We start from the raw sequence: 10,035 nt of genomic DNA, 5'->3' as shown, positions 1-10,035 counted from the left end.
CTGGGGTTGTAAGGACTGAGCACAGCCCTTGGTTGCAATGTTTACGACACTGTGAAGTTTAAAATGCTCAGAGACAGGAGCAAGACAAACACTTCAACTTTAACACGTAGAATGGAAATGAGAAAGAAAAAATAGGCATGAAAAGAAGAAAGAGCATAAAAGCAAGAAAATCTCAGTGTTTTTTCTATATGTGCTGTTTTACGTAAATCCTTCAGTGTTGTCAGCCAACAGTGGGAGAATGTCCTGCAGGCATGGGGCAAACATGTCCAGTTCCCAGCAATGTTCTACAGCAGATAACCACACAACAGGAATTCACTGAGACATCTCACACTCATAAGCTTCTAATCAGGGCTACATTTCTTTTTTATTTTTTCCATTTAACAAATGCAATCTGAACAAATTAAAACTAAGAGCAGGACCACATTATACTTATAAACAGTTTTTACACAAATGAAAAAAAGGAAAGAGTTTTTTCTCATGTCTTGTGTAAACAATTGCTTTAATACAGTTCTGTTATTTTTTACTGTAAATCCAGTTACCCCAATTAAAGTGCTATAATTGAGTTAATTATTTTATTAACTAAAATTTTGTATTCAAATTAGTTTTATTATACTATTAAATAAATATATATATCAATTATAATTGTTTAAAAATTTGTTAACAATACTTAATTCAAAGTAGCTCAAAATATCAATTAAAATGGCTGTTTTTTTTTTTTTGTAAAATATTTTGTTAAGGCTATTAGCAATATTATAGGAATTGAATTGGTTGGATTGCCTCTTCTCATTAACTTTAGAATTTTATGAGTTATAACTGTCATGGGATCCTTATCCATATCATCTAAATACACTATTTAATGTACAGACATCCTAGTCTTCACCTTTGCTACAAGAAGGCACTTCATTTCTATCCAAGGTCATTTTAGAAGGTTAAAGTAGATTTTCACTATTTAGGAAATCACAGAACACAGATAATAATAATAATAATAATAATAATAATAATAATAATAATAAACATTAATAATTGAGATTATTAATTCAGTTGAAGAGAATTGGTGTGTTAATTGTATCTTCCCACCATATGAAGACTCTATGGCAGGACAGCAGAGTTCAAGCTTTTCTTTGGAGAAAGAAAAAATGTTAATCACTGGATTTTTTAATAAAAATAATGCTTAAAAATGTAAATTAATGGAAAATGATTAGTGTTGACGCTAGATGACATATCATGTAGCCTTTAAGAATATCTTGCTTCTAAACCCCATCAGAACTCTCTGCAAGATTGAACGAAATAGTGAATCAGGGAGAATTTGTGAATTAATTTGCTGAGCATTTGAACTTCTGAGAAATGTTTGCATAAGAAGCTAGTGAAGAAAACTATGGTGCTTCCTGTAATGAAGTAACATCTCATCGGATTATTAGCGAGCTGAGCAAAAAACATTCAATGTTCATCCTAGAAAGAAATCATTAGCAGTGGCAATTTCAAAAGCAAAAAAAAATTCATGATAATTTTTGAATTAAAGATGAGGCAGTCTGTGAAGGACTCCAGAGGAGCTAAGCATTATTAATTGATTCCAACCTATATACATGAAATTAAATAGTTAACAGAGTAATATAAATGATCCATTTAACAGTTCAGAAGTGAACCTAATGCTAGTTAAATAATTTTATTGAATCTCACACTGATGGAAAAATAATTTTAATAAAATATATTTTAGCATTTCCAGAAAGAAGCTTGGTATATGCATAAATGAAGAGTCAAGGTCAGCTAAGATTCTCAACTCTAATTTAAAATGTCAGTTCACTTGGAGGAAGAGAGATAAAATTACATTTTGTTTTGCTTCTCATTGGACAGGTAAACCTATTATAAACAAAGAATTCAAATCCAGGTTGAGATCCTGAATTAAATTTTTCATTGTGTTTAGATCCAAAGTTTTGGGCTGGAAATAAAGATATGGATTATGTTGAACTATTTCAGAACTGGTATCATGAAGGAAGCAAGGAAGGAAGGAAGGAAGGAAGGAAGAGAGAAAGAAAGAGAGAAAGAGAGAAATACTTTTTTTTTTTTTAATAAAAGAGAATTTGACTAAATATCACCTTTGTAGTGCATATTAAATGTTGATACAAAAAATATCCAGACAGCATTATTTTCTGCTGCACAAACTGCTTCCCCCCACAGAGGAAGGGATGATGCAGGTTAAGGATGGAACAGGTACTTGGAAGAACAGAAGAAAAAAAAAAAAAAGGTATTAAGAAGAAAGACCACACTATGCACACCTCTTCTTTTCTTCTTTGATGTAAATTCTGGAGAGAATTTATATCAGTGCTATGAATTAACATTAATATCCTGTGACTTTAACCCGCAGAAGGAACAGCAGTCTTCCATCAGAGCAATGTAATCCATTTCTAGACATCCCTGCCTTCCTCACACAGGGAAATATATTTAAATTTAAATTGGATTTACATGTATAGTACTTATAGGTTCACAGTACTGTGCAAAAAAAGTATGATGTGGTAAACTGAATTTGACATAACTGAACTTGCCAGAAATATATTTTTTCCACTAAGTGTACTTTCTCCTCCTTTAATTTCCAAAAAACATACCACTAAGACCTCAGCTTTTACATGAATACCCATTTCTACAAAGAAACATGAAAGCATCAGACTGTTATCCACTAAGCTGCAAGCATATTTCTGAGCCAGAAAACTCAAAGCTAAGGCGAATCTTGTGTGACACTCACAACCTGATGCTTACTACAAGTAGCAGCCTGAATTCAGAGAAATTTGCATCTTACAATTTCTTACCTGCTAGCATTGCTCAACTATGTTATTTATCACACACTCATATCCCAGCTGTGGTGGTTCTACCCAGCTGGGCATCTGAGCTCCCTCACAACTGCTCTCTCACTCCCCCTCCTCAAAGGGAAACATTTATCATCACAGGGAAACAGATTTAAGCATAGGGAGATTAGAAAAATCTATTACCTATTACTAACAAGCCAAAAAAGTGAGAAACAAAGAAAACAAACTAAAACACCTTCTCAACATCTACCTCATCTCCCTGAGTGGTGCAGGGGAATCCACAGGATGCTGTACTTTTCAGAAACTCAAGAAGGGAAGTCAGTTTGTACCTTCTGCCCTCCTTCTGCACTGACCTGGGGGTCTGCAGGGCTGGTTCTCACTCCCCTCTCCCAGCAGCTGTTGTGCAGAAGGTTTTTTTCCCTTTCTTAAATCTGCTCTCACAAAGGCCCAACCAGTGTTCCTTCCTGGCTTGGCTCTGGCCAGCCGTGGGTCCCTCTGTAGCTAGTTGAACCTGGCCCTTATGTAACATGGGGCAGCTTCTGGATTCTTCTCACAGAGGCCATCCCTGCAGCCCCCCACTACCAAAACCTTGCCACATAAACACAACATAGGCTTTGAGCAACCTGGTCTAGTGGAATATGTTTCTGCCCATGGCAGGGATGTTGGAACTAGATGGTTTTTAAGGTCTCTTCCAAAACAAACCATTCTATGATTATATGATTCTACATTTTTATGATAGTGTCAATGAGTAGAAAATGTTTGGTCTATGGAAGAAGTAATTTGTATTTGCTGTTGCTCAGCAGTGTGCCACTCTCCAGCACGGGGTAGAGCTAAGCTCAAAGCTTCAGGAGAAAGGCTGTTTGCTCAGTCAGGAAGCAGCCAGACTTAGCTGCTCCATAGGGAACAGCGAGCTATGAGCTGAGGGCAACCTGTGGGCAGGAGATGACAGTGTCCTCACCAACAAAGGGTGAAGTCCCTTGGCAGCTATAGCCAAAGAAATGTCCTTCATGGGAGATATACTATCTGTTTGTGTGGAACTGAAGTCAGGGTTGCTTGAAAAGCATCTGGCATCTCTCTGGGTAAACTTCACATTGCTTTTCTCACATGAACAGAATCCATATCGTAGTTAAAAGGTAAAGTCGTAATTTCAGTCCTGTTGTGAGGAGCTGCTGAAGCTGTGGATGTGTATACACACGGTTCTTTTTTGGCAGGCGATGACCAGTAGTGCTTTACAAAGCATAAAGAAACAAGTAAAAATGCCTTATGTCTTGGAAAAAAAGAGCACTCAATTTTTCCTTATTCCTCAGAAATACATCTCCATTTAATTTCCCCATTTCATTTTATTAAGGTAAAAACAGTGTTATTTAACCACTGAAATACTTCTGTTGTTTTTCAGGAAGTTTCTGGCAATATTCATATCAAGCTGCTTATAGGATTCTGATTCTGCAGCAGTAAAGACTTATGGCAGAGTAGGTAAAATATCGTATTTCTTTTTCAATAACAGGACTCCAGCGGGATTGCTCTACACAGATGTGTGTGATTTACACTGAGTGCCTGGCTCAGCTCCAGAGGAGTCCAGGCATGTGAGAACTGAAAGGAGCTCAGATTATGCCATTTGCCATGTTCAGCATCCAGCTGTGTCTGCAAAAGAGCAAATCATCACTAACTGCAGGAGTCAGACTCTGTGAGGGTAAGATCAGTGCAGGGTGAGATCTATAGTACTGCTGCTTCAATGCTACTTTTAAGGCTCTTCTGCATCACTTTCCCCACTCTCTGACATACACACAGGTTTCTAAGTCTACCCATTCTGTTCAAGGATTTTAAATTTCTCCATGAAAATATTCAATACTGATAAAAATGTTCACAATACAAGCTAAGCAATTTTACTTATAACTTTCAGAGAAGGACTCCACAATATTAACTGCTGATTCATTTTATGTAGAAGTAAGCTAAACCATTTACTGGAAATGACTGCTTGTGGAATTGGTTTTAATAGTCATTTAAATATAAAAAAATATAATTAACATGAGATTCATTAATGAAAAGGGTTCTATTTTTACATGGAGCTTTAAACATTTTTGCTCATCTTTCTTAGTAATGTACTTCTGTGTTAGCCTTTTGCCCTTTAATATATCGCTCTTTTCCAATTTCCAGGCATTTTAATATTCAGTCTGCAAGTTTTGCATTTCTTAGGGAAATCAGGCAGTTGAGTTTCTTGCCTTCTAAGGCTCTCATTTGTAACTGCTCTGGTTGTTGGTTCACTAAGCAGAATCTGGAAATGATCAGAGTTATACATACAGTAGGAATTTAAAGGCTTTTAGCAGACTGTGTTCAAATTACATTCAGTAATTATCAAATAAGAAATAGTGAAAAAAGAGCCATTTTTTTGTTTTGTTTCTTGACTTTTTGTAGATAATTTGAAACAATAACAACAAATAACATAACATAAATAACAAAAAGTTATAACTTAAAAAGAATTAGGAACTACTAAAATTTTTGATCTTCAGGCGAAGATCCTGTGTTCAGGAGCTACTCAGAATCTTAGATGACCAAGCTCTTCTGTGAATCCATGTATAATGAAAGTACACACACAAGTTTTTATTGTAATGGTTTGATTGATATATGTAGAATTCATGCGCCCCCCCCCCCCCCCCCCCCCCCAATAAATGAAATCCTACAAGATCTTTGTGGCAAGAAACATAAATAAAATTTTTTGAGTTGTAGCCAGGAATTTAAATCCTCCATCAAAAACATTATGTTACATTTTTCATTTCCACTTTTAAAACCTAATCCTTCTGGTGTGCATGGTGTGTATGGCGCGTGGTTGCCAGAGCATGTGGAAGCACTTTACAGAAAAAAAACAAACTGAAATACTCACTCTGCTCTTTGCATGTTCTCTCTTTTTTCATATCTCCTCTTGCTCCCATTCTCCCTTATAAGTAGCTGAACTTCACTGGCAGTGTCTGAGGCAGGGTAGGTTGGAAGAAACCACAAACAGAGCTGCAATACTGCTGCAATATGGAGGGAAGGGATGGTGGGTAGTGGCAGAAGAGTGGTAGGCAGTATCTGGCCTTTGAAAAGCCACCTCCACTTTTTTTTTTTTTTTCTTCTCTCTTCAGCAGTCTCATGGATTCTATGGTATTTTTTCTATCTTTGTGAACATCGTATCTCCCAGGCCCAAAGATATAACAAGGCATTTGAAAAGTTTGGACAGCTTGTCAAATGAAGGGTTAGTGATTAAAATATAAAACGCATGTATACATCAACAATAGAAATTCAGAAAAAACTTAATTTTTGTATTTGCAAGAATGTGGATGTAAGGATTTTCAAAGGTACTAGATTCTCAATATTTACGTACCTGATTTCAGACACTTTACAGGAACTGGTATTTAAAGAGTGCATATTTTATTGTGAAATCAAGTTTAAACAAAGTGTTATCTTGATTCTTTTATTTGTTAAATGGACAACTGTCTATGGTAGCAGTGGCTCAAGAAGTTATCTGGTCTGTGTTCTGTACTATTTGTTTCTTTTGCTACTTGAAAGACTGATGACAAGTCCTCATCTCCAGATATTTGTTGTAACGCTTGTTTGTAATGAAACACAGTTTTGAAGATGTTCCTAGAAAAATGGGTAGAGTATCAACATTCTGTTGTGTTGAAAGACATGAAATAAAGTAATCCTCTCTTTTCACTTGGATATATATGAGTGAGTCAGTGGAAGGAAAGAAGGAAAGATGGAAGGAAGGAAAATCATCATAATAGCAAACTTTTAAAATTGTGTATATATGTGAATCTGTCTGAAAATTAATATCATGAAATACCAGTGAATATGTTAAGATAATTTTGCTGTCCTTAATATTATAAATAATAAGAAAATTAATTTTGGTAGGTGAATTTATCTAGTTGCTGCAGCAATAAGTTATAAATAATAGAACACAGATTTGGCATTCCTGTACGAATTTATACTGAATTTGTGTCACTAGAAATTGTACCAAATATAGGATTAGATGCCTTTTAAATTCCTTTGTGAATCTTATATTTACTGAGAGCCCAGAAATGTCTGGTATTAGCATGCTGATTCAATCTGATGTTGTTTCACAGTCTTGTGTAAGTCAGCTAAGAAAAAAAAAAAAAAAGGAGCTATTGATGTTTAGCAGGCACCTCTGTAAAGCAATTTACACAAGTAAATACTGTTGCTAACCTGTATGGCCAAGGTCTTTCTGTCCAAAAGCTAATACAATATGAAACAGTGTTTCTTTAGATGGTATGAAAATTTTAAGAAGGGAAATGTTCACCACTTAAAAGGTTGCTTAGGACAAAATAACTCAAAATGACATTATTTATGGTTTAATTCACAGAAAAGCAAAATGTACTAATGAATTAAAATAACAGCTTTTGGTATTGACTGATACAGAACATCTAGTGGCTTGTTCCTCTATTTCCTGTAAAAGCCAAATGAAAACTCACATAGATTTTAACAAGTAATCTGCTGAGTGTTATAATGTACTCTAAAAGCTGAAGTTTATATAATTAATGTATTTTATATAGATTTTATATTAGTTTAAGAACATTAGTGATGTACCAGACACGATAGGATGAAATGCAATTAGCATGCTATTTTTTGGTGTTTAAAACTCATTCGAGTGCACCATTGGTGTCTATAGTTGGCCTATTTAGATAAACACATATTGGGAGTGATCACGGTCCAGAAATTAAAGAGGAACAAGGATTGGGTTGAGCTGAATATTATTGATGGGTCTGCAAGTCATTCATCTTGATTTTTAGATTTTTATACTTTATTTCCTACAGCCTCTATTTTTCAAGTAATTGAAACAGAAACAAGTTATGATTAGCTTTGGTAGAATATCTTAATAGTTTATTTGAACTCAGGGTGAGTAAGTTACACATTTTATTGTATTGTATTGTATTTTAATTTTATTTTATTTATTTTATTTTATTTTTACATATATTTTTTGGACTTCAGTTAAATAGGCAACAGAAAATAATTTACCTTTCACATGTATCATTTCAGTATCTAGTCACAAAAATGGGAGTGTAAAAAGAAGTGGAAATGAAAGGAACAAGATGAAATGAGAGAAAAAGGAGAGGAAATGAGTGGAGCAAGAGCAAGAGATGCAGAACTGCTTCTACTTACAGCATGGCAAGAGAATGCTGCTTTAAGGAACTCATGAGATTATGGCCTGTGGTTCAAACCTTTAATTTAAGATTCCAGCTTTTTCAGCTTTAACCATGTTTTAGCACAATAACGTCTGTCTTATAAATGATGTAACTGGCAATTACAACTGCTGTGGTTTCAGTGGTGGTTTCAGTTCATGCTTCTTTGTAATTCATGTGGTTTCAGGACATGCTTCTGAAGGCTACAGAAATTACTTCTGTGAATTATTAATTAAGAAAATAATCTCATATTTTGTAAACTCTTATAGTATGTAAGAAATAGGTCAACGTAAGGTGATGAATGTGTAGAGCTTTTTTCTCCTGTAGTGACTATTAATGCTTTAGTGACCACTATTAGTTTACAGAGATCATCAAGCTTTCAGACAGTTGAAAAGTATTTCAAAATATTTTGTGCAGTTGTGTGCTCACCGGAAAGAATAATTACTTTTGAATTCGTTTATCATGTCAGTTTATTTATACCTTTAGACTAGGTAGGAAAACTGCTTGAGGGGTCTGAAAAATGCTAGATATTGTCCCCAGGATGGTGTACAATGGATTGAAACTGTTCCTTTTCAACTAGAAGGCCATTTTTCCCTTGATGCTTTACCATCTGTATCTGTGTGCTCACAGCTTTGTATATAGCATTTTCAGCAGTGCTATCTATCTACCATGATATCTATCCATGATACAAACTGGTAGTATCTATCATTTCTGTTATCTTATCATGCTGTGGATAAAATTAGCTATATATTTCAGAAAGTTCACACCAGGTCTTGCAGACCACACAGATATGTGCAAAGTAGTATGACAGAATGGAACAGCAGCTGGGTGAGATGCTGGTATGAACAATACCAGTCAGATCATTTTTATGAAGGCAATTGCAACTTTCTGGGAAAAAAAAAAAGTAAAAAAAAAGTAAAACAATATTACTTTTGAATGCAAAATGATATTGTTTTGTTTTTCAAATGTTCTTTTTTTAAAATTTTTTTTTTTGGATGTAAAAATATACACTCCTTGGAGATAACAATTTTATATTCATGTCACATAGAAGGAAACTTATTGAAAGGACACAACATTCCATACTTTTATTGGTACACTGTGGACAACATTGGACATAGAAATTACTTTTTTTTTTTTTTCTTTATAACAGAACAGGAGAGAAAGATACTGTCTTCTAAAATTTTCTTGAAGTTGAGGTGGTTAGTAAGTTTGAAAAACTTGCCACTCTAATTTTGTCTCTGGGTTCTTCAGTTAGATACTTGGTCTGCCTTGGGGTTCTCTGAATCTTCTCTGAATTTGAATAGAAGACCTGTGACTTGCCTATCTAGAGAGAGAATACAGCTAATGGAATGTTGGTTGTTGCTGCAGTATTTTAAAGATCCTAAAATTCAGTTGGTGTATACCACTTCAGCGGCAAGATGAATACTGTGATCTTAGCCTCGTGTGCTGTTTGGTAACTCAATCTATGCTTAAACTACTGTTTTACTCCAGTGCAGGCAGGATTACATAGCAATGATAGTGTCACATAGACTATTTTCACATTAAATAAAGTATATTAATTTACATACGTAAATAAGAAAAGAAATTACTCTGCAAGGAATTTCTGAGATGTTTTTGTGTTTTGTTTTGGAGGTTTTAGTGACAGGTATGGCAAATGCTGGGTGAATAAGTGCAAAACAATTTATGGGTCTTTGTACTGTTTCTGAAGAAATGACATTTTGTTAACAGCTAACAGTCAACATTTGTGTTTTTTTTTTTAAATTTATTTCCACAGAAATTCTCATAACTAGTTAGTTTGAAGCTCGTAATAATAAACAAAAGCAACAAAATTTTGGCTTCTAGACTAGACAACTAAAATAAATGCTATAAGAAAGGCAATATTCAACTCACATGATGGATCCAGTGAAATAATCAAAAAACTCATTTTCCTAGTGGTCTCAGATGCTGTGCTCCTAGTGGTCTCTCTTTCCTAAGTAAGAATTATCTTTCAGAAGTGTAAGCTAACTGTTAAATTTGACTGCAATTTGTCACTGTAAACATATTTTTATTTTTAAAATTGAAGA

General features: G+C 34.5%; 1 long non-coding RNA gene across 1 annotated transcript; it reads left to right on the top strand.

Moving 5' to 3' along the window:
* The first annotated feature begins 5,778 nt into the window (after nt 1-5,778).
* On the top strand, nt 5,779-8,859 carry LOC310889663. The gene is made up of 3 exons (XR_014576706.1): nt 5,779-5,832; nt 5,918-6,027; nt 7,830-8,859. It is a non-coding gene; the product is annotated as an uncharacterized lncRNA (long non-coding RNA).
* Nucleotides 8,860-10,035: the final 1,176 nt, after the last annotated feature.

This window comes from Anser anser, assembly GCF_964211835.1.
Source record: "Anser anser genome assembly, chromosome: Z".
Lineage (NCBI taxonomy): Eukaryota > Metazoa > Chordata > Aves > Anseriformes > Anatidae > Anser > Anser anser.
This window is presented reverse-complemented; position numbering and strand designations above follow the sequence as displayed.